This window comes from Lepidochelys kempii, chromosome 11, assembly GCF_965140285.1.
Source record: "Lepidochelys kempii isolate rLepKem1 chromosome 11, rLepKem1.hap1, whole genome shotgun sequence".
Lineage (NCBI taxonomy): Eukaryota > Metazoa > Chordata > Testudines > Cheloniidae > Lepidochelys > Lepidochelys kempii.
In genome coordinates this window covers 20,425,466-20,450,454 of record NC_136390.1, presented here as the reverse complement: position 1 = coordinate 20,450,454, position 24,989 = coordinate 20,425,466, and the positions used below count along the sequence as shown (strand labels likewise).

At 43.0% G+C, this 24,989-nt stretch overlaps 1 protein-coding gene across 1 annotated transcript in view; it reads left to right on the top strand.

Annotated features, from left to right (window-relative positions):
* NXPH2 (neurexophilin 2) overlaps positions 1-23,954 on the top strand; it is an 82,290-nt gene extending 58,336 nt beyond the window's left edge. The window contains exon 2 of the transcript XR_012154158.1: positions 23,807-23,954. The gene's annotated coding sequence lies outside the window, so the exon portion shown is untranslated. The remainder of the gene's footprint in view (positions 1-23,806) is intronic.
* The last annotated feature ends 1,035 nt before the right edge of the window (positions 23,955-24,989 follow it).

Sequence of the window (24,989 nt, the reverse complement as noted above, 5' to 3'; positions counted from 1 at the left end):
GTTGGCAGATTTTCCAAACTTCCCAGAAAAACTCTTTTTATTTTCATACATAGGATTCTTGCTGTTTTTATAATAGTTGTCTTGTTTCTAGAAGTTTTGTAGGTTTAAGGGCTGGGGATGCCGCTTTGATGGTTTCCTGCCAAACAGTCCCCAACATCACCTATCCTCCAAACCCCTAGCACCCAGGTCTGGGTACTGTATATAGTCAAGATTTTTGCTCTCTTTGTAGTAATTATCTTGTTTCTAGAAGCTTTTTGTTCAGTTAAGGACTTGGGATGCCACTTCTGCAGATTCCCGCCAAACAGTCCCCCACCCTCCAGCACCCAGGTCTGGGTACTGGGTTACGTTGAAGAGGCCAGGATTCGAAGTCTGAGCTTCCTGCCCTTGCTTGTTTTTCCTCAGCGATGAGCACCAATGCTGTCTATCCTGTTTGGGGGAAGCCCACATCACGTTCAGGTGCAGTATCTGCCTCTCCTTCCCTGCTCACGTATGGGAAGGCAGAGCCTTCGGTCTTAAGTACCACCTCATGGAGGTTGCCAGGGGTCCTCCATCAGATCCTGGCCAGGGAACACCCCCCGAACAGCCCAAGAGTGCGCCTCCTACCGTGGAGCCGATACTACTGCTACAGATCGTGCACCGGGTCCTAGCCATGAGTCACAGAAGCCTGGCAATAAGTCTTCCTCCAGGTCCAAGAAAGTTGTCACGCCATCCATGAGTTCCGTCCACAGGGCAGTGCCACACTTCAAGGCCTACAAAAGAGACAAGATGTCACATCACTCGCCGGATCTCCTGGTCCCAGTTCCGGACACACATACCCCTTCTGCATTGGCTCTGCCAGCGTCCCATGAATCATCAGTTCAGAGACTGATCCCTGACTGGCCCTGGTTCCGTTGACTCCAGGGAGACTTGAAAGTGCCCCTTGAAAGGATGAGATCTCCATGTGTTCCCATACTTTCGCCTACAAAGAGCCCCATCCACTGTCTTGGAAGCGCCACCTTTTGGCCATGTTTCTACAGTACACCCCGTTCCATCGGCACTGCCATTTGTATTGGACTCCGGTTCCTCTGAGTCTGAGGATCTGGATGTTATGCATGGTCCGCTGCTTCCATTCCAAAGACATGACTATCAGAGGTTTATGACGGCACTGTGGCAATACCCTACTTTAGCTCAGCCCAGGAACCACTGGTATTTGACTCTTTGGGCACCACCACTGCAACAGCAGGATCAACCAGGTTGGCCATATTGGAGCTCGTGGCCCCAATATTCACCTTCAGAACTGTCCCGTTCAATGCAGGAGGGCTCCCCTGTATCACTGCCCCATTCTTCGTTGAGTAGATGTTCGGAACCAAAACTAGACAATGTGCTGATCAGCCTGGCCCCAACTATACCAATGGATCCAGAGAGATTTCCTTCGTAGTCCCCAGACATGGCTGTGTTGACGATGCCCTTCTCTCCTCCGGACTATTGTCAGTTTCAGGAGCTGTTATGAAGGATAGCACCTGCTCTCCAGCTCCCATTGAATGAGGTACAGGACAGTCAGCACCAATTACTAGACATTTTACGTGCATCGGTACTGGCCAAGGTGGTCTACTGATCAATGATGACTTTCTCCAACTGGCTCGCACTGCGTGGCATACACTGGCCACATACGCCCCCACCCCAGTAGGGACAGAAAGAGGTACTTTGACCCCCCCACACACAAGGGGTCTGCGTTTCTGTTCTCTCATCCTCTGCCCAATTCCCTGGTGATTCAGGCTGCTGCAGAACAGGCTAAACAGCAGCATACACTCCTTCACCCCCACTGACGAGGAGGGCAAGAGGCTAGACCTTATGGGTCACAAGGTTTTCTCTGACAGCCTCCAGTTCAGGATCTTGAACTACTTGGCACTGATAGCCAAATATGACTTTTTAAACTATGGACAGATGGCAGAATTTGTGGATAAGCTACCTCAACAGGATCATGCCCAATTTCAAGCTATTTTAGAGGAAGGCAAGTTGGTCGCTAGGTCCATACGTCAGACTGCAGTTGATTCAGCAGACATATCTTTGGGCATATTGGTGACTGGAATTGTCATGAGGAGCAAATCCTGATCACATACCTCAGGTTTCCCTAGGGAGGTATGGAAGAGTTGAGGACCTCCTTTTGATAAATCACACCTCTTCAATCAGAAGACGAATGATTCCTTGCACTCACTGAAAGACTCGAGTGCCACTTTGCAATCCTTAGGTCTATATACGCCAACACCAAAGCGAAAATTTTAACGCCCGCCACATATGCAATGCTACAGAACTCCCCAGTTCTACCACCTACAAGCCTTCACAGAACCGCCCAAAGGTCCCCAGATACTGTCTGCCTGCTCCAACAGTACTGTCCTCTTCCCAACACACTCAATGTTTGCATAAGCGATATGTCCAAATGCAACTAGAAAGCCATCAATCACTTTGCACCTCAATGCACTTGCCAGCCATCCCTTTCAGGGGCCATCTCAAACTCTTTCTGCCAGCATGGAGAGCAATAGCAATGGACAAGAAGATCCTGAATGTCATTCAACAAGGCTCTACCGTCGAGTTTGTGATGTTACCTCCTCCACATCCCCCGCCCTGATCCAATCCCAAGGATCACTCTCACAACACTATTCTTACTCTAGAGGTGGACTACCTCCTGCAGAGAGGAGCAGTGGAGCCAGTCCCTATAGCAGAGACTCTCAAACTAGGGGTCATGACCCCTCTGGTGGTTGCAAGGTGGTTAAATGGGGGTTGCGAGTTCTGGCTGAGCGCTCATTAAATTACCTTCCCCCATTTTTAATTTATAAGGGGGGGGGTACACTCAGAGCTTGCTGTGTGAAAGAGGTCGTCAGTGGAGAAAGTTTGAAAACCACTGCCCTACTGCCTTTTAGAGCACAGGGTTCTATTCCAATTATTTTCTGATGCCCAAGAAAAACGGGGGATGGAGACCAATCTTGGATCTCCAACACCTCAACTGTTCTATTCGCAAGCCAAAGTTCAGCATAATCATGCTTTCGGTCATTATTCCCTCACTAAAAAAAAGGCATGTGGTTCACAGCTCTCAATATGCAAGATGCCTACTTCCATATCGACATTCACATGGCCCACAGGGGGTTCCTGAGATTCATGGTGGAGCCTCAGCACTTCCAATACAGGATACTCCTGTTTGGACTTACCACTGCCCCAGGGGTCTTCACAAATGTTTTGTTCATGGTAGCAGCAAACTTCTAATTACAAGGAGTCCTTGTCTTCTCTTACCTAGATGACTGGCTGCTGGTGGCACAGTCCAGAAAGGAAACTTGGAAGTTGATGTCCCAGCTCCTTCTACTCTTCTCCTCCCTAGGAGTGAGCGTCAACATAAAAAAAAAAATCAACTTTGCACACTACACAGTTCCTGGAATTCATAGGAGCACAGCCTCCACACACACTTATCTTCCAGTCACTCAGTCCCTGCCAGAACTTTCCTTTCCCTCTTCAGTCACATGGCAGAATGCATGTATGTCACAGTGTTTTCTTGCCTGCACTTCCACTGCCTGCAGCTATGGCTGCAGGGAGTCTATTCCTCTATGCACCAGCCCATGGACACCATTCTTACTATTCCACCAGAAGTCATCTCTTCCTTTTAATGGTGGACAGACCCGCTCCAAGTTTGCTCTGGAATGCTCTTCTTTCCATCCTCTCTGAGCATGACAATCATAACAAATGCGTCACTTGATGGCTGGGGTGCTTACATGGGAGATCACATGACACAAGGCACTTAGACTGCTCAGGAAGCCATGCTGCATATCAACATCCTGGAACTTCAGGCAGTATGCAAGGCATGCCATACATTTTTACCAGCTATCCATTCTCATCATGTTCTTGCCATGGAGGGCACCACCATTATGGTTTACTACATAAACAAGCAAGGGGACACAAGGTCCCCAATGCTGTGTGCAGAATTGGTACACCTCTGGAAATGGTGCATTGCATATCATATCCTTTTGTTGACAGCCTACCTACCAGGAACCCAGAACACGATTGCAAAATTTCTGCAGAGAACATTGACAATCAACCATGAATTAGAGTTGCACGACACGGTAGTCAGACATTTTTGGTCCCTGGAGAACTCTGATCAGGGGCCTCTTTGCATCTCATGCCAACACCAAGTGCATTCAGTACTGCTCAAGGGACGGACTAGGGTGACACGCTGGTCGTCGACTGCTCGGACCGAATCAAGTATGCCTTTCCTCCCCTCCTGCTCTTGCATCGCATCCTTCAAAAACTCCAGTGGGAGAGGGTGACAGTCATCCTGATCACTTCATTCTGGCCTTGCCAGTTATGGTTTCCTCTTCTTTGCCACACGTCGAAGCATCCTCCTCTCCCACTCCCAACTTTTCCAGAACTACTCACGCAACACAACGGCAGACGCTGGCACCCTAATCCGTGGACACTTCACCTGACAAGCTTGGTTTTTGGATGGACTCCTCCACTAGCATGGGAGTGTTCATTGGGAGTACAAGATGTCCTCTCCAATAGCAGAAAGGACTCCACAAGGTGATTGTACCAAGCAAAATGGGCATGTTTCTCTTCTTGGGCCCAACAGAACGGTTTTGCCCCTGAGGCTGTGGGCATTCCAATGCTTGTAGACTATTTCCTCCATCTGAAGGCCTTGGAGCTCACTCTTAACTCCAACAGGGTGCACACAGTGGCTATTAGTGCTTTCCACCCTCCAGTGGAGGGGCATTTGGTTTTTACCCATCCTTTGACTGCCCGATTCTGGAAGGGCCTAGTATGTAAATACAAACCCATTCAGACTGTCGCTTCCCAGTGGGACCTCAACCTACTCCTCACATCATTAATGAACTCTCCCTTTGAACCTCTGGCCTCCTGCTCTTTCCCTTTTTTCTATGAAGTTTGTTTTCCTGATTGCTATTGCCTCTGCAAGGAGGGTTGGCGAAATGGGGGCCATGATGGCAAACCCACCTTTCACCACGTTCAATAAGGACAAAGTTTCACTGTGTCACATCCCAAATTTCTACCAAAAGTGGTTTTCCACTTCCACCTCAACCAATCCATACATCTACCCACTTTCTTTCCTAAACCACATACCTCAGAGGATGAAGAGCAACTTCACTCCCTTGATGTACGTAGCCTTTTAACGACAAAAGACGAAGCCATTCAGGAAGTCTCCCAGCTATTTGTTGCCCTAGCAGAGAGACTTAAAGGGCAGGCCATCTCCACCCAAAGAATATCAAAATGGGTTTCAGGGATCATTGCTCTCCGCTATCAATCATCAGGATGGTCCCCACCAGGTGGGATGTGGACCCATTCCCTGTGAGCACAACTACCTCACAACTACCTCTGCGCTCCATGATGTGCCCTTTGCAGGTGTATGTAAGATGGCCCTTTGGAGTTCGGTTGTTACCAGATGTGCCCGTTACTTTGGGGTATGTTCATTTATTAGGATTACTCTTCCTTGTCAGTGGAGGGGGGGGAAGGTTCTGTAATTCTATTAATGTACTGCTTATGTCACTTGTGTGTTCATATGGAGCTCTACTCCTTCCTTCTGCAAGTCCTCTCCCAATGGAGCTATCCTGCAGTACTTAGGTTCCCCAACCTGGGTTCCTCCAGCCCTAGAACCAGATGAACACGTGTACACACACACACACACACACACACACAAAAAGAGCAAGTCTGAGCGGACTGGGTCAATCAGTACTCACAAGCTGATCCCCTTATATGCCCCTATACTCAATGGGCTGGTCAAGCAGCACCTTCAAGCTGTCACCTTTAAGTGCCCCTGGTCTCAATAGGCTGGGTCAAGCAGCACTTTCAGCTGCCCCCCTTCCCCCCACCCTTATATACCACAGGTTTAACACGTCCCTATCCCCACTTTCACGTCACAATTGTACTGGTAGTAACCCACTTGATGAGCAACCCCACGGTAATATTGGGCACTACAGGGCTCTTTAGCTTAGGTAAAAGAAGCTTTGCTGCAGAGTAACTGCGGGAAGCTAAAAATACAAAAAAGTAAAGTTCAGAGAGAGAGAGAGAGAGAGAGAGAGAGGCAACCAACTTAACCATAAAAGTTATTTATTGAATAATAGTGATAATTACTCAAGGAGGGCTAAACAAACATGACAGTTACATTTTTAAAGGTTAATACCTGAGGTAGAAAAGAAAAGAGAGAGAGATGGATCTCACCCATTCTATGAGGCTTGAGCTGGTCGGGGTTCCCAGGTGATGCTAGTAGCTCAGGGTCCTGAGTGCTGGAGACAGGCAAAGCCCCCAGCACGATCAGGCAGGAGACGGAGTCCCAGTGAACTGATACAGAGTTTGGATCCATGCATCAGAACACTGACTGGAGGGTGAGTTGGGATTTTTGTGGAGAAAATTCAGTGGTTCAAGGGAGAACACTAGATTTGTTTATAGATAAACTGATGACTCAAGGGTTTTCTTTAGGCTAGACAATGGGAGCTGATCACTCTTGGCTATGGGTGGTGTTTTCTTCCAGGGAGCTCACAATGTAACTAGGCTGCTTCAGTATTTTGGATATCAATCAAGGATTCATTACTAGAATTGGTCTGATAATTGCTGAGCTGGGTGTGTGCAGGTGTAGGTTCGTTAACATCTGGAGCAGAGATCCCCCATGATGCCGTTCTTCCCTGATTTTCTGGTCCCAGAGTTCAGTGCGGTTCTCTGTTCTCCATTTTGTATACAAATTGAGATGTCTCCCTGTCCCATCTTTCATGCAGGGGAGTTGTCTCTGTTTTCCATTGTGTATGCTAATGGAGATGTCTTAATCTTGTCACCCTTGTCAAGAGGGGTCTAGGTGTGTCTCCCATCCATCCCTCATCGCTCTCTGCAAGTTTTTTTCTCTGATGCATTTTGGTTTAAGGAGAGGCTGGTGGGGGGGGTGGTGTCTTTCATGAGTCAGACAGGCTGGATACTGCTCCCTGGTTCCCCAAGAACACAGAGCAGACTGGTATCACGGTACATACCTTTTCTTCTCATTATGCTCTAGTCCATGATTCTGCAACAGACACCTCATTCAGTGCAGCAGTTTGCCATGCCATGATCCTGTCATCTTCCTCGCATCCTCCTCCTAGCTAGATACTGCTTGTTAATCATTCTCAGTGGAATACAATAGGGACCATCACTTGAAGAAAAAGGGCAGGTCACTTACCTTTAACTGGAGGTTCTTCGAGATGTGTGGTCTCTATCTGTAGTCCAATCCCACCTTCCTTCCTCTCTGTTGCAAATCCAGTAGGTCTGCGATGGAGAAAGAACTAAAGATGTGGTCGGTCCAACCCGCCCTTTAATGCCTCGGGAGGAACCACAAGGCAGTACACAAGGATCCATGTGCATACCCATGGACATTATTACTTTGAAAAGCTCCAGGTCTGGGCGCATACACATAACCCCCAGTGGAATACAGATAGGGACCACACATCTTGAAGAACCTCCAGTTACAGGTAAGTCACTTCCCCGTATTCAGTTCTTCCTCGGGTACACTCCCATTAATGTCTGGATCACCTTCTCACACAAAACATCCTCATAACTGCCCTCCAGGCTGTGAATTCCAAATGGCACAGAAGAGACTACACAGGGACTGGGGCAGAAGAGCATTGCTACAGAAGCAGCTAAGCCTCTTTCAAACCTTGGCTGTGACATGTGAGGACCCACAATGAACATCCCTTCCACACAAATAATATTGGCCAGAGTATTCTGTTAAGACCTCAGTATCTGGCCCACATTTAGAAAATATCTCCCAGGTATTGGTCTAGATTATGACGACTTCCTATAATATCTAGAGGATGCTTTGTATGACACAGCACATTTAGTACTGTGCAAATGGTACTTCTTTCTTTCAAACGTTTCAGTTATTTACTGCCAGGGACATGCTGGGTTAGCGTGCTCCTGCTTTATCCTTTTTCCCTTGAGAAGTGAAGTTTTCAGCCACTGAAAATAGATTCTGCAACACAAAGAAAATAAAGTACATGTGCTTGTGAAGATAAGATTCCAAGCAGCACAGAAATGGATAACTGAAAGGAGAACTCCAGAAAAAGTTGCCCAACCAACATTAACTGCACAAGAGCTTTTGCCGTTGATGATGGAGATTGACAACGATGAGAACAATAGTAAAGGATGTTCTGTTAACGAAACAAATGCTGAAAGAATACTGGATTTATAAAAGGTTTGTTATATCAAAAAAACATTCAGCTAAAGAAACATTTAGAAGCATTATAATTATCCCCCGCCCATTACTGTGGCCTAGAGCTATTTGCCTTATGTGAGAAATCCGACATCTACGGGAACATTCACATAAAGCGAGCAGGATTTGACACATGGATCATTTTCCAATTAGTTAACTTTTACTCCATCTTCCCCCATTTGCGATGCATCATCATTCATAAAACTTTTCGTTTACAGTTTAAACAATCTCTAAGTCATATGCCTAGAACTTAAGGGCTTTTCTATGTGGGAAAATAGACTGGAATAGCTATTGCAGAAAGCTCCCTAAACAGACATGCAGGGAGCTATTCCAGAATGGCCATAGTGGAATAGCTATTCCAGTTATTTCCTCATGTAGACAAGCCCTAAGGATTACTAGAAGTGAGCTACAATTCTTATTTACTAGCTATATTCTAACAGTGTGCTAAGATAACCTGCAGATATATTTTGGCATTTCAGATATTTGCAGGACAAGCATTTAACCTGTATAGTGTGGGGGCAAGAACTCTGAGCTTGGCAATAACCACCATTTGGATCAAGACAAAGCGTTTGTTGCATACTGAAAACTGGACTGTACATGCTGCACACCTGCATTGCCAGATGAGGTCAGCTATGGGCTGCACAATTCAGTGAGATACATTTAGCCTGTGGAGCACCAGTTGACCATCTTGCTTTCAAATTGGTTACTTTTTTTTTGTAAAAATGTAACGAGAGAAAATACTTTACTCTTATTTTTTAAAATATTTTAAAATGGAATGAAAAGAAACATGTCTTTCTTAAACCCAGAAATGCAAACTGACTGCTGAGCCCCCTCCAATACCTACTTAACAGGGCAGCTCAATGACAGAGCTTCAAGCTTAACTCTGTATTTTCAGACTACGAGTGTAAACAATAGGAATTAATTCAATTATGATTATGTACTGGATCTGATAGCTTTGTAGGCTCAAATATACTGGTCACTCGCTACACTAGCAGATGTTTTAAAATTAATTTTGAGGCACGTTAGGGACTAATAATGGTCACTTTGTGTGAATTTGAATTATATTTAGAAATTGAAAGCAATTTACACCTTCACTTAAAATATGTTAACAAATGACATTTGGTAACAAAATAAATATGCAGGAAGTTGCAAATGTTTGTAGCAAACAGCTTTTACGTTAACCTTTTATTTTAAAACAATCCTAAAATGTACTTTTATTTTAACCAAAACACGTCTAACAAATCTTTTTTCTAGTTATATCATTACAATACTTTTTTTTTTTTTTGCGTAATTGCCTTTGTTCTTCATTTTAAATTCTGTGGTTCAGATTCTACCTTTAGATGCATGGAAAAAGATGAATAATTGAAAAAACATCAGGATCCTAATGTGTGCATATGAGGATAGAATTATATTTTTCTTTAGCTAACAAAAAATCCTTTTGCTCTAGACAATAGGGCTCATTCAGTGGATTGGTTGATCTGTTTTAGCTTTTCTTCTATAAGAACTTTGATCATTTGGATCCAGAGAATTCTGTTTTATATTGATAGATATAACCGGCCTGAGCCTGTAGAGTGCAAAGTGCTGAAAAGGTGCTCAGCAGCTGGCAGGGTCACAATCATAATGTTGAAGATAAGGAAGGATAGCTTTGTATTCAAGGTATTAGACTAGACTCAGGAGATCAAGGTTCTGTGGCAGATTTCCAGTGTGACCTTGGATAAATTGCGTAATGTGTGCGCCTCGATTCCCTAACGTAACTAAGATACTATTTTTTTTCTCATAAGAGCATTGTGAGAACAGTTAGGCTGGGAGTGTGCAGAGACCACTGCTTATCATGCTAACCAATATTGTCCCTTTATTTACAAGTATTCTTGTACTTCCACATCTGTCTAGATCTTTCTGTTGTCTTTTGTCTTATACTTAGATTATAAACTCCTGGGGCAGGGACAATCCAGGTTTGTACAGCCTCTAGCACAATGGGGTCGTGGTTAGGGTGACCAGATAGCAAGTGTGAAAAACCGGGATGGGGGTGGAGGGTAATAGGTGCCTATATAAGAAAAAGCCCCAAATATCGGGACTGTCCCAATAAAATCGGGACATCTGGTCACCCTAGTCATGGTCCATGCCTAGGGCTACTAGGTGCTATCACAATACAAATAATAAATAAAGTGTGAGACGCTTGGGTACTAACGCGGTGAGTGCTATAGAAAAATCTATAAGGCCGGCAGAGCACCTTTCACTTGTGAGTTTATTGGGATTTGCTAGGTATGCACACTCTCCTTTAGTATGTGAATTCACCTACCAGAGTGATAAAAAGTGAACCCAAAAATGTAACCTCTATTCCAACTGTAAGAGCTGCCACAGCACCTGAGTGAAAGCGTTCAGCATGGGATCAGTGCATCATTGGCGCCCTGTGAATGGAATTTTATTATTATTAATTAAGGGGGGAGAGATAGCTCAGTGGTTTGAGCATTGACCTGCTAAACCCAGGGTTGTGAGTTCAATCCTTGAGGGGGCCATTTAGGGATCTGGGCCAAAAATTGGGGATTGGTCCTGCTTTGAGCAGGGGATTGGACTAGATGACCTCCTGAGGTCCCTTCCAACCCTGATATTCTATGATTCTATGTACAATGCAAGAATGTTAGACTTCTGTTCATCAGTGAGCTGCTGTTTTAGCCTTTCATTTAGTAGGTTTACTGTAGACCGGAATAATCTGGCTAATTTCTTATTTATATAATAATAATAATGTGGTTCCCCACCATTACTCTCCATATTCAGATATACGGAAAGATCTGCAATGACAAGTAATATATATCCCAGGCAGCTCAATGACAGGCATATCATCAAGTGGGTTTTTAGCTGTGGGATGCCTCATTCAAAAATCTAGACGATGTCATTCCCATCTCTATCTCTTCAGTGATCATCATCTCTTACATATATTTAGTATAAGTAGTTTCCATTCCATATTAAATAAAATGACATTTATATAATATATTGGCAAGCTTGCTTTGAATTATAATTGGAGAACATTGCCTGCACTGTACTTGTCACTGATAAAAATCTAGGGATTAGTGTAATCCATTCATGGGTTTATGGAAACACAGTCATTCAAGGAATGCCACAGATTCATATAATGTCCCTGAGTACTGGATTTAGGTCTCTGGAGTTAGCTGAAAGGGGTTAAATCCCATGTCACCAGACAGCTCCCTGTTGATTGTGCACCTGAAGCTGTTCAAGTGCATGGAATACACTGAGTTCATGAAATACGTTTCTGATATACTAGTTTTAGATAGAAGAACGTGAATTGCAAGGGGCTGAAACATCCCACTTTTGGTCAAACCACACCTTATTTTGGAAAGCTTCCAACACAGGCCTACTAGACCTGACTTGAAGACCTATACCTAGAGAGAACGTATTGGCCGCTACGTAGCAGTGTAGCATAGAAACATCATAGTGCAGAGACTGATGCTAGCTTCTCAGTCTCTCAGATTTTTGGCCCCTATATTTGCTACTCATCTGTACATTAAAAAAATCAGGATTAAATCCCAAATTCTAGCACCTCTTGTTGCGATTCCCAGCGTAACCTGGACTCAACATAAAAGCTTCAAGGGAAAAGCCAAGAAGAATAAACTATGCAAAGACATAAACCAGACACTAACTTGGCACAAATCCAGCACCAGCTGTAGCCCAATTAAAAAACAATAAGTTCACAGGAAAACAGTTTACTCAGAACAGATCTACCTACTTACCATTTGGAGTAATTTGACACAAGGGCTTAGTGGAATATCCTTTTGGGGTGCAGATCTTATAAAAAGGTACATGACATAAGCTTCTTTTCAATCTATCAAAAAACAGCAACAGTCAAACAGATCAAATGGAATAGTTTAAGAAAATTAAATATACTTTATATATAGAAGAAGAGGGCTTTAATTACAAGATGTTTAAGAAGTTGACCAATGGTATTTTATTTCCTGCAATTTATTGAAAGTCTTTATCCATGACTCCAGGGTGCTTTTACAATAGTTAAAATATGCAATAAAATACAAAATACCTGTAAATAAATTGGCCATAAAGTACTATCCAATCTAGATGGTCATATTCACCTGATGACTGAATAAATACGCACATGTGCAGCTAAACTGTCAGTGCGATGCTTAAAACCTGCAGTCAGGACTAACTGCTGAGATGCTCTGGGAGCAAAAGCAGATCATTTGGGGGCATGTGGAAACTAGAAGTGCCTGTTGCAAATTGACTGTGCATGAAACAGGGGCACCCTTTTGAAGAGTGAACAGATTTCCTGAGGTGAAGAAAGGTTTGGGTCCCATGTTGATGAGAGCATACAGGGGCCTTAATGCTTAGTCTGGTGTCCTGTTAAGGGCAACCCTGGTGGACAACTACTTAGGTTATGCCTGATTAGTTCATTTTCTTTATTAAAAATCTTTCAGATGATTTGAAATCAACTTCACCCATGTCAATCCTATCTAGTCTTTGAGACTCACCCTCTCTCCTCCCTGTCCCCTCCTATTGTTGCCACCAGGGCTGTCCCTAAAGGGCTGCGGGGTCCAGGGTGGAAGTGACATCACTTCCGGGACCAACTGCTCTGGGGCCGGGTACGGGAGTATAGTGGGGGCTGTGTGTTCCCAAACAGCCAGGCGTGGCCCTGCCCACACTCTGCCCCCTTAGGGCTCCAGGGGGCTGGGCTCACACCACCCGCCTTCCCGGGGCTGGGGAGGCTGCGGTGGTGTTCTCTCCCTCCCGGCGCGCTCTCCCACAGGTGGAAGGGGCGGGGCTGGGGGTAGCCTCTCCCAGCCAGTGGTTCACCCACTGCCCATGTGTTGCTGGCCAATCACACCAGCCCACGGGGCCCCACAAAGCGCGGGGCCCGGAATGGTCACCCCAATTCGCTGTCCCCTAGGGACGGCTCTGGTTGCCACACATCTTATTTCAAGTTATGTTGTAAACTCATCTGGGGTAGGTGTCTGTACAAAGTCCCACAAGATGAGGTCCTTGCTCAGAATTGGAACTTTGAGCCATACCACAATACAAATAATGCCTAAGGCTTCTCTTTCTGTTGTCGTTTCTGACGTCTTTTTTTTTTTTTTTTTTTTGGGTAGACATTCCATTATTTTCCCTACATTTGTTAGGTCAGCCACCTGAGAAAGCTGGGATAGATGCCTGTTTATTAGCATCCTGATCTGAGGCGACTGTACTGCACCCTTCAGTTCATCAACAGACCCTTCAATTCACTGACAACAATGTTTCAATCAGCATTTGAGTTACCTTATCTTAACAGCTCCAAATAAGCTGGTGATCTTCCTGAAAGGTGATACGTTGTAATTAGTTCCAAATTGGAAATAAAGAGAAAAGTGAAATATGAGATGCGGAGGCCATTGGCAGTTAGCCCTAGATTTAAAAATAGGCACAGAAGAAGTTAGCAGGTTATATGCCAAGATTTCAGTATTAGTCAGTTTGGATATAACAAATTATCACACTAATTACTTACCAAAAAGAAAAGGAGTACTTGTGGCACCTTAGAGACCCCTAGTGCTCCTTTTCTTTTTGCGAATACAGACTAACATGGCCGCTACTCGGAAACCTCTAATTACTTACCAGCGATCTTTTCTTTTTGAGATTTCATTAATAAGGCAGAAGCTGCCAGTTTCCAAAGTAGGTAACTTGCAACCAGATGCCTTGAACAACAGTGATTATGTTATCCAGAACTTTGTCTAAGAATTTGTTTTCATGTATTGTGGGAGTAGCAGTAGGAACTGCTGTAGTTACGGTTGCATAATGTTCTCTTTCCTAATCCCCTTTCTTTTCAGTGACCAAGCTTTTGGGATGTTTTTCAAACTTGGTCTCTGTCACGATCTTAGGGTTCATTAAACAGCAAACCAGTGAATGAGAAAGAAATAAAACAAACTGGAGAACGTTTCTGGTGAACTGCTGCACACAGCCAGGCAGTGTTTCCAAGCTCCGGCTTCAGGGCACACATCTCCAAACTCCCACACTCACAACACAGTCCCTTATGGGAGCATCAATCTTTCGTAAACATCTCTCTACATCTTCCCTGCTAAAGAAAAAAGAATTAACTCTTATATAAAGGAACAGTTAACTTGTTATACCCATAAAATAAAAATCAGCAGGGTCTTATTAAAAGGGTTACGGCAAAATGCCACGTTCATTGTGAATACAGAAAGAATCACAGTAAGCAGTCAGTTATAGCTATAACATTCTATTCAATTTCACATTCCTTCACACATTGATTTATACACACAAAGGTTCTGCAGGGTTATCATCATAGTTACCAGCCTAAGAGTTGCTCATGCCAAGCCACTGGCCAGGTGGCCTGGACACAAGGAGGGAGCAGAGCCTTGTCAGATGCGCATCTGATGCTCCTGAAACTTGGTTTGAAGAGTCAGACCCAAAGTCTTCAGGGTTTGTTCTGATAGGGATTTATCCTCATACAAGTTTATAGGGTTTGCTTCATCATGCTATTTTCATGTCTGAAGTGATCATCAATCACTGTTCTCATGTTTGAGGTAATAGTCAATCATGCAGATGGCACAGCAATGACGAAATGATGCTATGTTGTTATCTTGTTCTTCGGCCCTCCTGTCCTTGGGGCACGTATGCCCTCAGGGTTATTGGGCTATCTTGTCCACTGCTTTCTTCAGCCAGACGATCTTATTTTAAGGCTGGCATCTCAACCTTTAATCTTTCATTCCTCATTCAATCATAATACAATCACACTCCGCCATCTATCCTGTCACATCTGCATTTTAATCACCTTTAACATAACCATTCTAAAATCAGTGGGACATGGCAGACTTCAATAAGTCTATTCATCCCACTTGTTATATCTAAAAGGAAACAAACAAGATAAGCACACAAGAGTGGGGGGTTCACAAATCTTATTCTGGAGTTTAGGAAAACAAAGTTGTACCATCCATAAAGGACAGATGTTATCTTGTTGCTTTTAGAACAATCTCTTTGTCTCTGCATGTGCTTCTACAATTAACACTGACCTTGTAAAACTGACAGGCAATTTCAATCAACACAGACTCAGCAGGGTGGCTGAGAAACATTTTTTTTTCCTAATGGTCAGGCCAAATTCTGGGGTCTGCTGTGGAATCACTCTTTCTTATATTTCCCATAGCCGAAATATACCAGTTCTCAATCTAGTCCAGCAAACTATCTAACACCACACATTAAACTCTCAACCCATCTAGTACATTTCTATAAACCCGGTGTGTCAGAGGTTACCAACACACCACTCTGGAGTGAGTCTTTACTACTCACTTTCTTCAAATACTCCTTCTCGAGACAGATTAAGAAGTATCTATGAGTCTTTTGGGATGTTTAATCTCCAGCTCTGATCTTCTTAGTATCAGCCTTTCATTAGAGTCAGTTGTTCTCTTGATCTTTGACAGGTTTCTCCTTTGTGCATTAATGATAAAGGGTCAGATGGGAAATCCCTTCAATGAATTGAAATGTGTCACCCTGGTCTGTCTGGACTACAGAAGATCTTGGATGTAGCTGTTCTTTAATGGTACCCCTTTGGCCCCAAGTATTAGTGGTGTGATTCCTCAGGCACACTGTCACTTGGGTTAAGAGATGGGAGATCATTGGCCCTTTTGTTGAAATATTTCTGCTTCCACTTCTGATTTTCTTCCATCTTCCTCATGGTGTCATTGTTATGAGATTACAGGAGGTTATCAGTAATTGGTAAACTAGATCTGATCCTTCTTCCCATTAACAGCTGAGCTGGAGGAAAGCCATTCTTCAGGGTGTACTTTAGTTAATCAATAAAGGTTTATACAAATCACCCCCCCCCCCAAATGTCTTTTCATAAGGCTCCTTACTGTCCGTATAGACTTCTCCACAAGTCCATTTGATTGGGCATCATTTGGACTGGAATTCCATGTCCGGAGAAGATTCCCTTCATTCGAGCTCTCACTGACTTACCATTAGTACTGTGCAGTGTGCACCTTTCTGGATACAGAGAATACTAATCTGTGACTATTAAATGATCCTTTGATTGCCAGGTAAATAAATTAGTGCTGACCTTCTCATAAGGTCTTTGTGGAACTGGATGAGGTCTCAGTGGTTCTGCTTGTTGGCATAGCTTGTGTTTCAAGCAGGAAAAGCAGTTTCCCATGACATTAGTGATGTCGTGATTGATCTGCAGCCAATACAGCACCTCTCATGCTTGTTGTTTGCACTTCTCAATTCCTAAATGAACCTCATAGAAAAGCTAAGGAAAATCCTTTTGGAGGTTTATTGGAATTACAACCTTACTGCCCTGGAAAAATCACCCCATCTATCACAGTAAATTCATGTCTGCAGTTCCAATAGTCTCTTATACTTGGACAGAAACTACTTATTTCTTCAGACCACCCTTTAATTGTCACTTCTTTAAGTATTTCCAATGATTCACCTTTCTCCATTTCCTCTCTTATTTGTCGTAGTTTCCTGTTAGTTATGGGAATTGACTTTACAGTCAGATCTACATAAGCTTGCATCTCTGTCTCTAAAGTCTTCTCTGGTTTCTTGGCAGCCACTGCTCTGGAAAATGCATCTGCAGTGAACATTAATTTACCAGGCATGTAGGTCACAACCAAATAATATTTTTGCAGCTTTGTCGTCATTCTTTGAATCCTTAAGGTACAGTCATTTAGCAATTTGCTAAATAACACAATTAGGGGCTTGTGGTCCATTTCAACTTCCACTGTCTGTCCATAGATATACTAATTGAATCTCTCACAGGCAAACAATATTCCTAAATGCTCCTTTTTGATTTGTGCATATCTGGTTTCTGCCTCAGTCAGTGATTTGGATGCCACTGGTTGCCAACAATCCTCATGCTTCTGTAAAATCACTGCCTCTAACCCAGACTGTGTAGTATCTCCTGAGATTTTAATAGGCCTTCTTGGTGCATAGAACTTCAACACTGGTTCTTGCACCAGTTATTTTAAACCTTCCTATGGTTCCTCCTGTTCTGCACCGCAATACCATTCATTTTTATTCTCTAGGAGTTTTCTCAGAGCTGCTGCTTTGGTAGATAGATTCGGTATGAATTTTCCAAGATAATTAATCATTCCCAGGAACTGTTGGACATCTTTCTTTGGGGATGTGGCATCATTTCAGTGGCTGAAATCTTCCTCTTATAGGGTTTTACTCCTTCGCTGGAAATAATGTCCCCGACAAAAATCAGTTCTGTAACCCCTAAAACACATTTCTCCCTGTTTAGTTTATTTGCAGTTCTAGTTGCATCCAGGACTTCCCAAAGTCTACAATGATGCTCCTTTTCACTGAGCCCGAGTTGATGTCATCCATTGAGGTGTCAACACCATTAATGTATTCATAGATCATTTGTATGGTTTGTGGTACACTTCTGGTGCTGAACCTATCCTGAAGGGTAAGCATGAGAATCTTCCAAATGTGGTATTAAATGAGCATAGTTTTGAGCATTCTTCCACTAATTTTAGCTCCCAAAAACCTGAGAATGCATCCAATTTACTGAAATATTGAGCATCTGCAAATTGAGCCATAATGTCTTATCTGGTTGGTAGTTTGAAATGTTCTCTTTTTATGCCCTTGTTGAGGTCTCTGCGATCTAAGCATATGCATAGCTGGCCATTACTTTTCTCCACAGTGACTAGGGAGCTCACCCATTCGGCTGGCTCCTCAATTTTTTGCATCACTTGCATTGGTTTCATCCTTGCAAGCTCAGCTTTGAGTTCAGCATGGAGTGCGAATGGTACCTTTGTATATGGATGGATAGCTGGAGGAACCTGCTTGTTTATCTAGATTGTATGTTCACCCTGCAAGCAATCCAATCCTTGAAACAGGTCATGATACACCTGAAAGAGTGCCTCAGAGCCAGGTTCAGTATGATCTTGTAGTGAGAGCACCTGTTCTACCAGATCGAGCTTCTCGCATGCAGCCACACCCAAAATTGGTGTCACCTCTTTTGGCACTACAATGAGCAGGAGCCGGTACGTGTTTTTATGGTTGACGCTAGGAACGCACCTCCCCTTCACTGGTATATTTGTTCCAGAATAACCAGTTACTTTTATTTTTTGTCACTCTCAGTTTTGGTCTTAATTTTTAGTCTCTCTCAAGCTTGTTCAGACAGAATATTAACCTGAGGTCTGGTGTCCCATTTCAGTGGAATAATAGTTCCATTCACTGTCATAGGCAGTATCCAGTCCCTCTTAACAGGCTTGCTAGATCCCAGTAATCTATGAAAAATTTCTCAACCAGATTGTCTTTAACTGAATGCACCTGACTTCTGCATTTGGGATTTGCAGCATTTTACAAAAAGTGATTATTTTCCCCACAGTTATGACAGATTTTCCCCATAGGCAATACACTGTTTGGGGCAATGCTATGATCTACACCTTCCACATGACTGTAGCCAGTCTTCCCCCTAGCAGTGGTTTTCATAGTGAGTGGTTCCACTCTTTGATTTGACCTGTTCTGGTTATATCCTTTTGTACTAAGTAAAAGGATAAACCCTCCTGGTGAATTCAGCTCTTTGGCTTATGCTTTCACACATTCTGCTGCCCTGCATATTTGGAGAGCTTTTTCTAAAGTTAAGTCTCCTTCACGAAGCAGTCTGTCTCTTAACACATTGTCTTTAAAGCCACAAATGATTCCATCTCTGACCACAGACTGTCAGCTCACCAAAGTCACAGGTTTTAATGAGTTTCCTTAATTCTGTGACGTATTGCTCTACAGCGTTATCCGGCTTTTTGCATGCATGTAAAAAATGTCTCTCTCTCTCAAGGGTTTCATTACTTTTTGGCCTGCAAAGTTCCTCAGATGTAGTCAGTATTTTACTTAACTTCATGCTTTCACCTTCTTCAGATTTGAAGTTGTTAATGCTTCCTCCCCACCAACATGCAAAAAGATTGATGATTTCACTTTATCATTTTTCTCCTCTGCCCCCCTGGCTGCTCAATATGATTCAGATCTGTGTCTACATTTTTTCCCAGTTCCCTGCAACTTTGCCTGACAATTGCAGACTGGATGGAGGTTGTAACACGTCCATTTTGGGCTTTTTTCCCCTTCTTAAGCTGGTCAAGCTACTACTGTGCTCAAATACATGCCAAAGCCTCTGTGCCTGGTACTCCACATGCTTTTCCGGTGACTCCCTTTGTCTCTGCTCTCAGATGTAAACACAGGAATTAATTTCAAAATGACGGCAGTTTGCTTCTCATTCAGTACTTCTGATACCATGCAACAATCTTGGGGTTCATTAAATAACAAATAAATAAATAAATAATAAATAATAAATAAATAATAATAATAAAATAAAAATAAATAAATAAATAAATAAATAAATAAATTTCTGGTCAACTGCTGCACACAGCCATGCAGTGTTCCCAAACCCAGCCTCCATCTCCAAATTCCCACACTCACACCGCAGTCCCTTATGAGGGAGCATCTCCAAGTCTTTCGTAAACATATCTTTACATGGCAAAGTGGATTTATTTTTTATTTTCTTTTATTTCTGAGTTTGAGCAAAATCATTTCATCCATTTTTGAGTACTGAGAGAGTGTCTTTGCCTCCACACTTTCTCTTTCTCTCTCTCACTCTTTTTTTAAAGGAACTTAATTTTGAACATCTTTACAGCTGAAACAGTTGGGAGTAGAAAGCTGAAATTTGATGTGCACCTCATCTAGGAGAAGGCCTGCATTCCTAAGAAGCTGGCTTTGATTTGAATAGCTTGTGACCATCTGGAAAATTGTCTGTATGGTCGATTTTCAGCCAAAACAACTTGTGCTCCTAAATCCCATAGCACTTTTGGAAGTCTCCACCCCAAAGGTTTTTGTTTTTTTTTAAAGGGGTATTTGAAAAATATTCAATTAAGGAAGGCCAGACTGTGCATGCATGCTCTGCTAGTGTTGTGGTCTAGTGAGGAGTGTACTGAAGACACAAATTTGTTAGAGAAGGCAAATAGAAAAGGATGAAAAATATTGCAAGAAGCTACACTTGTGTATTTAAGATTATAGGACAAGACTGCATATTATATTGTATTTGTCGTCAGATGTTTAGCTGTGTGTATGTTCTCTCTGCACGCTGTACTGACTTGGGCCAGATAGCCCATACAGCAGGCTCCAGTCGAACTGCCCAAGAAATCCACAGACTCAGTTTTCGGCAAAGGAACTTGGTCAGGTTTATTGCCAACGAAGCACGATGCTAATGCTCTGGTTCAATGTTTACAGGTACACTAACACATGTATGCCCGTGACAATGGACCGGCTCAGTGAATGGCGGAACTTTCCATTCTCCCCTCTGCCAAACAAAGACATTGCCTCCGCAATACATCTTTATACACAGACACAAACAAATTACATATTACCCCGATGTATCAGGGTGCCACCCATTGCCTTGTACATGTTGGTTTGATCAAAACATCTCTATCCATCATGTTGTCATCCTGACCTTATCTTTAGGATGGGTCAACGTGTTCCTGTTATGTTTGGGGAATGTGCTGGTATCAAGGCATTCTGGTACCACCTTTCTGGAATGTGTTTGCATATATATTCTTATGCCTAGTACTGCTTAGAAATGTGTGTTTTTGCAATATCAGCCCTGTTCTTGCCAGACTCTGTGAGTAGGGCCTGCCTCTTGCTCACAATTTAATATTGCTTTGTATTAGCAAGTTTTTACCATTACTTTAGCCCAGGCCTCATACCAGGCCTCTAATACAAGGCCTGATGTTTCAGGCCCTCATTTTACTACAGTATTATTTCATAAATGTGATGGTGTAATTAGTCTTAACACTTAACTGTGGCATTCCTGACTTGAGTGCTTAACTCCTGCAACCATTCCCTTAATACAGGATTTTTTAAATTTTATTTTAATTAACACAGTATCAATTCAGTGTTAGACACATGCAAGTTTTATTATTTCATTTTAAACTACTTTCTTTTTGACACTCAGGCATTATGTATTCAGTAAACTATAGGACTAGAATCCTCTTCCCTTTGAAATTCTTTTAAAATGTAAATATCAGAGTTTGAGGATGCCATCATCATCATCTCATACACGATACACAATTTGGTAAAAGATTCTGTTGTAAATCACAAGATGCTCAGATTAGCCAAATTATCCTGTATTACCATTCTTCACTCCTGAAAAATCTAGACTGCTGCTCACTTCAAGGGCTTGGTATTGACTGTCCTATAGTGGTGATAGCTCCAGCCTCAAAGAAAGTTCTTTTCATCTGGTTTTAAGATTAAGAGGGGGGAAAGTGGCCTCTAGAGTGAAGAAATTGGATATTGCAGGAATCCTGTTTCGACCATAGCTTTTGAGACATACTCAGGCACAATATAGCTATTCAGAAAGTAAAAGTGCCATCAGATTAAAATGGAGCACTAGGCAGTCTAGATTGATAAAGTCAGCAAAGCTGGTTGATGCTGTCAGGAAATTCAGGGAATCCTCACTCTGCTGGAGGAAGGGAATGGGAAGAAAAGATATTTGGTATCTAATGCTGTAAAGCACCTTTAAAAGCATACAGCCCATTATTAAAATACAAGTACTGCATCATCTTGCCAAAAGTAGATTAATTGGAGCTTCCAGTTTAGGAAAGAACTCAGAGCTTATTTCACATCCACTTTTATTCCCACTTGCATTAAGTTCCTTATGCTACACCGTCTCATTTGAATTTTTTGAATTGGTTTTATATAGTATCATTTACTGATGTACTATCTTTAATTACATAACACATATACACTCTCCAACTGCATTGTTAATGAAAGGGTTTTTAATTAAATGGCTCTCTGCATAATATTCAGTCATTAATTCCACATGCTCAGAATGTTCAGCTTCTATTCTTATGGTCTGGGAAAAGTTTTTTACTTTAGTTGAGGGATAATTCTAAAGTGATAGTTTTAAAATTGAAGTTGAAAATCATTATGAGTATTGAAATTACCCTCTCAGCAGCTGGCACCGCAGTTCCTTCCTACCATGCATTATTAATTCTTCAGCTCAGATACTCCTGCTCTTCCATGTGTAATAGGGTGGCTTGTCCCTTACAGACTAGGAGGCCTGGGGCCAGCCAACCCTGATTACGAAAGAGGCACCCCTGAGCAGGAATCCCCTGATTCCCCTTAGAACAACAGGAGGAAGTCAAGCTGCTGGCCTTCCAAAGAGAGAGATTATTCTCAGGGAGAACAGAGCAGAATATAGCTATTGCCGGGAGCGAGTAGGCTCCAGCAGAAAAACCTGGAAGTTGGGGAGTGAGAGACAGACAGGGAAGTCCTGGAAGTGACCTGATAAGGAGGTAAACGTATGGGCTTGAGGAAAGACGTGAGAACTTTATTTTGAATGTTTTGTTAATGTAATGATACATGTCTATTCCACAGCTAATACTGTGCTCATGTTCGTTATTTTTTAAGAAAATGAATGCTTTGAAAATCCCTGTGCGATGACATCCCTGATTGTATCATCGGTAGGGAGTGAACCAAGTACCTCTGGATAGAATAGCATGAACAGGGCAGGGGAAACTGGTATGTGGAATAGTGTGACGGGATAGGACTCACCCCTGCGGCACCTCCTGCTGGCCGTCCTGGGGATTAGCTCTATTTGCCAGTGCGCCCTCTTCTGGTGGTGCCTCACCACCGTAACTTCTGCTCCTGGACCCATGTCACTCCAAGGACTGCGACATCCTCTTCAGGACACAGCCTCCAGCTGTGTCACATTTGGTTCTCCCCCGTTCTGGGGGAACAGCAGTCCACTGTCCAGCCACTTCCTCAGTGGCGAGTTCGGGAGAGGGGGACCCAGGTCTACCCACTACTCCGGGTCCTGGCCCAAGGACCCTGTAGATGGCAGCCACGTGCTGCACCCCCTCCAACCCTCAGTCTACTTCCCTGGGCCACTTCCCCGTAGCCCCAGCACCTTCTCAGTCTTTGTCTCAGGGCCTCAGCATGCCAGTAGTCAGCGGGGAGCTCACTCTCATTTCCCTGATCCTGCCCAGCACTGCTCTGTCCAAGATGCTAGTTTTCTTCCTCCTACAAGGCAGTCAGGCCTCCCTCCTCAAGCTCTAGGGAGCCACTGAAGCTGCTCTGTTCTGCAGCCCTTCTTATATGGGCCAGCCTAGCCCTGATTGGCTGCCTCCTGTGTAGCCTCCCAAGGGCTCTATTGACCCCTTATGGGCCAGTGTGGGGCAGATGCCCCATCACAAAGAGCAATGGCAGTTTGGTTCTGCTGTGTATTTTTGAAAGTCTCTTTATAATATTACCACAGTATGTCAATTTTTTGGGTGTGAAAAACAGGCTGAGCAAACAGCGAGATAAGAAAACAATAACGTTTAATAAATTCAGCCATCTGAAAAAGATACTGTTCAGAGAGATCAGAGGCCTCAAATGCTTTTAATATGGATTTCATCAGAGAAGTGAAATAACTTGTATTTTTATACAACAAACCTAATTACAATATATGCCCATACTCCAAGCATTTAATGTCGACATAAAACATTGCACCATAATGAAGATAATTGAAAGTATGACTTTCATTACTATTTAATTAGCATTTGGTTCTAACTCATTATTTCGGTACAATTAATTTGACATCTTGCTGTGTGTCCTCCACAGATTTCATTCCAGAGGGCTGTTTTATTGGTGGGATATAACTAAAGCCAGACATATGCACCTTCCCTGAGGCTTCTGGAGGATACACTATGAAATATGGATAATATGATTGACATTGTAATCTATTCCAGAATATTAAAAGCATTATATATTGAAGACTAACATAAGCGGGTATATTTGTTTAATACATTTTTGAAATAAAAAATATTTTTACTAAAAAAACAAACATTCTCAGAGAAGAGATTGCACCATCATCCCTGACTAAAATCCCTGATTTTACACTGATGGTACTGGTGCGTTTATACTTGCGGTTATAACTCAATGAAGTAAAACAAGCAAAGATTTGGTAGTCATCCCAAATAATTAAATTTAAATATTCCTTTTCAACTAGCAGTTTTAAGATGGCTGCCAATAAACCTGATGACTCCTCCATGCCAGAAAGTAATGGAGAAAGGTATTTTTAAAAGCTATCACGGGACAATAAAACATCACTAATTCAAAGTAATGATTGGGAGACTGAGATATAGTGAGCAAGTGAATGGGAATGATAATCCATCTCAAAATGTACTTTCCTCATTTTGTCAGTTGTAGTTTAGTTTTAATGATTTATTATAGTATTTTATTACTATTGTTGCTTTCTACATATATAGAACGCCATTCCTTACTCAGAAGAGTTTGCATTCTGATGGTAAACAAGGCATTACAACAGCAAGGAATAGACGGAGATGTAGTTAGTGAGGAGAGTTATGTCGGTTTGATGAAAAACTTGGAAAATGCATCCTTCAGGTTCTCACATGCTAAGTACAGAGGGGCACACTTGGTAGCAGGTGGATGATTTCTCAGGAAAATCCAGAGTGCTACAAGTAATTAGGACCCTACCAAATTCACCTCCATGAAAAATGCATCACGGACTGTGAAATCTGTATGGTATAGGGTAAAAGCACACACGACCAGATTTCACAGGGGAGACCAGCATTTCTCAAATTGGGAGTCCTGACCCAAAAGGGATTTGCGAGGGGATCACAAAGTTATTTGTGGGGGGGCAGTCATGGTAGTGCCACCCTTATGTCTGTGCTGAGCAGCTGGAGAGAGGTGGCTCTTGGCCAGGCGCCCAACTCTGAAGGCAGCACAATGCCAGCAGCAGCGCAGAAGTACGGGTGGCAATACCATCCCAGGCCATCCTTAC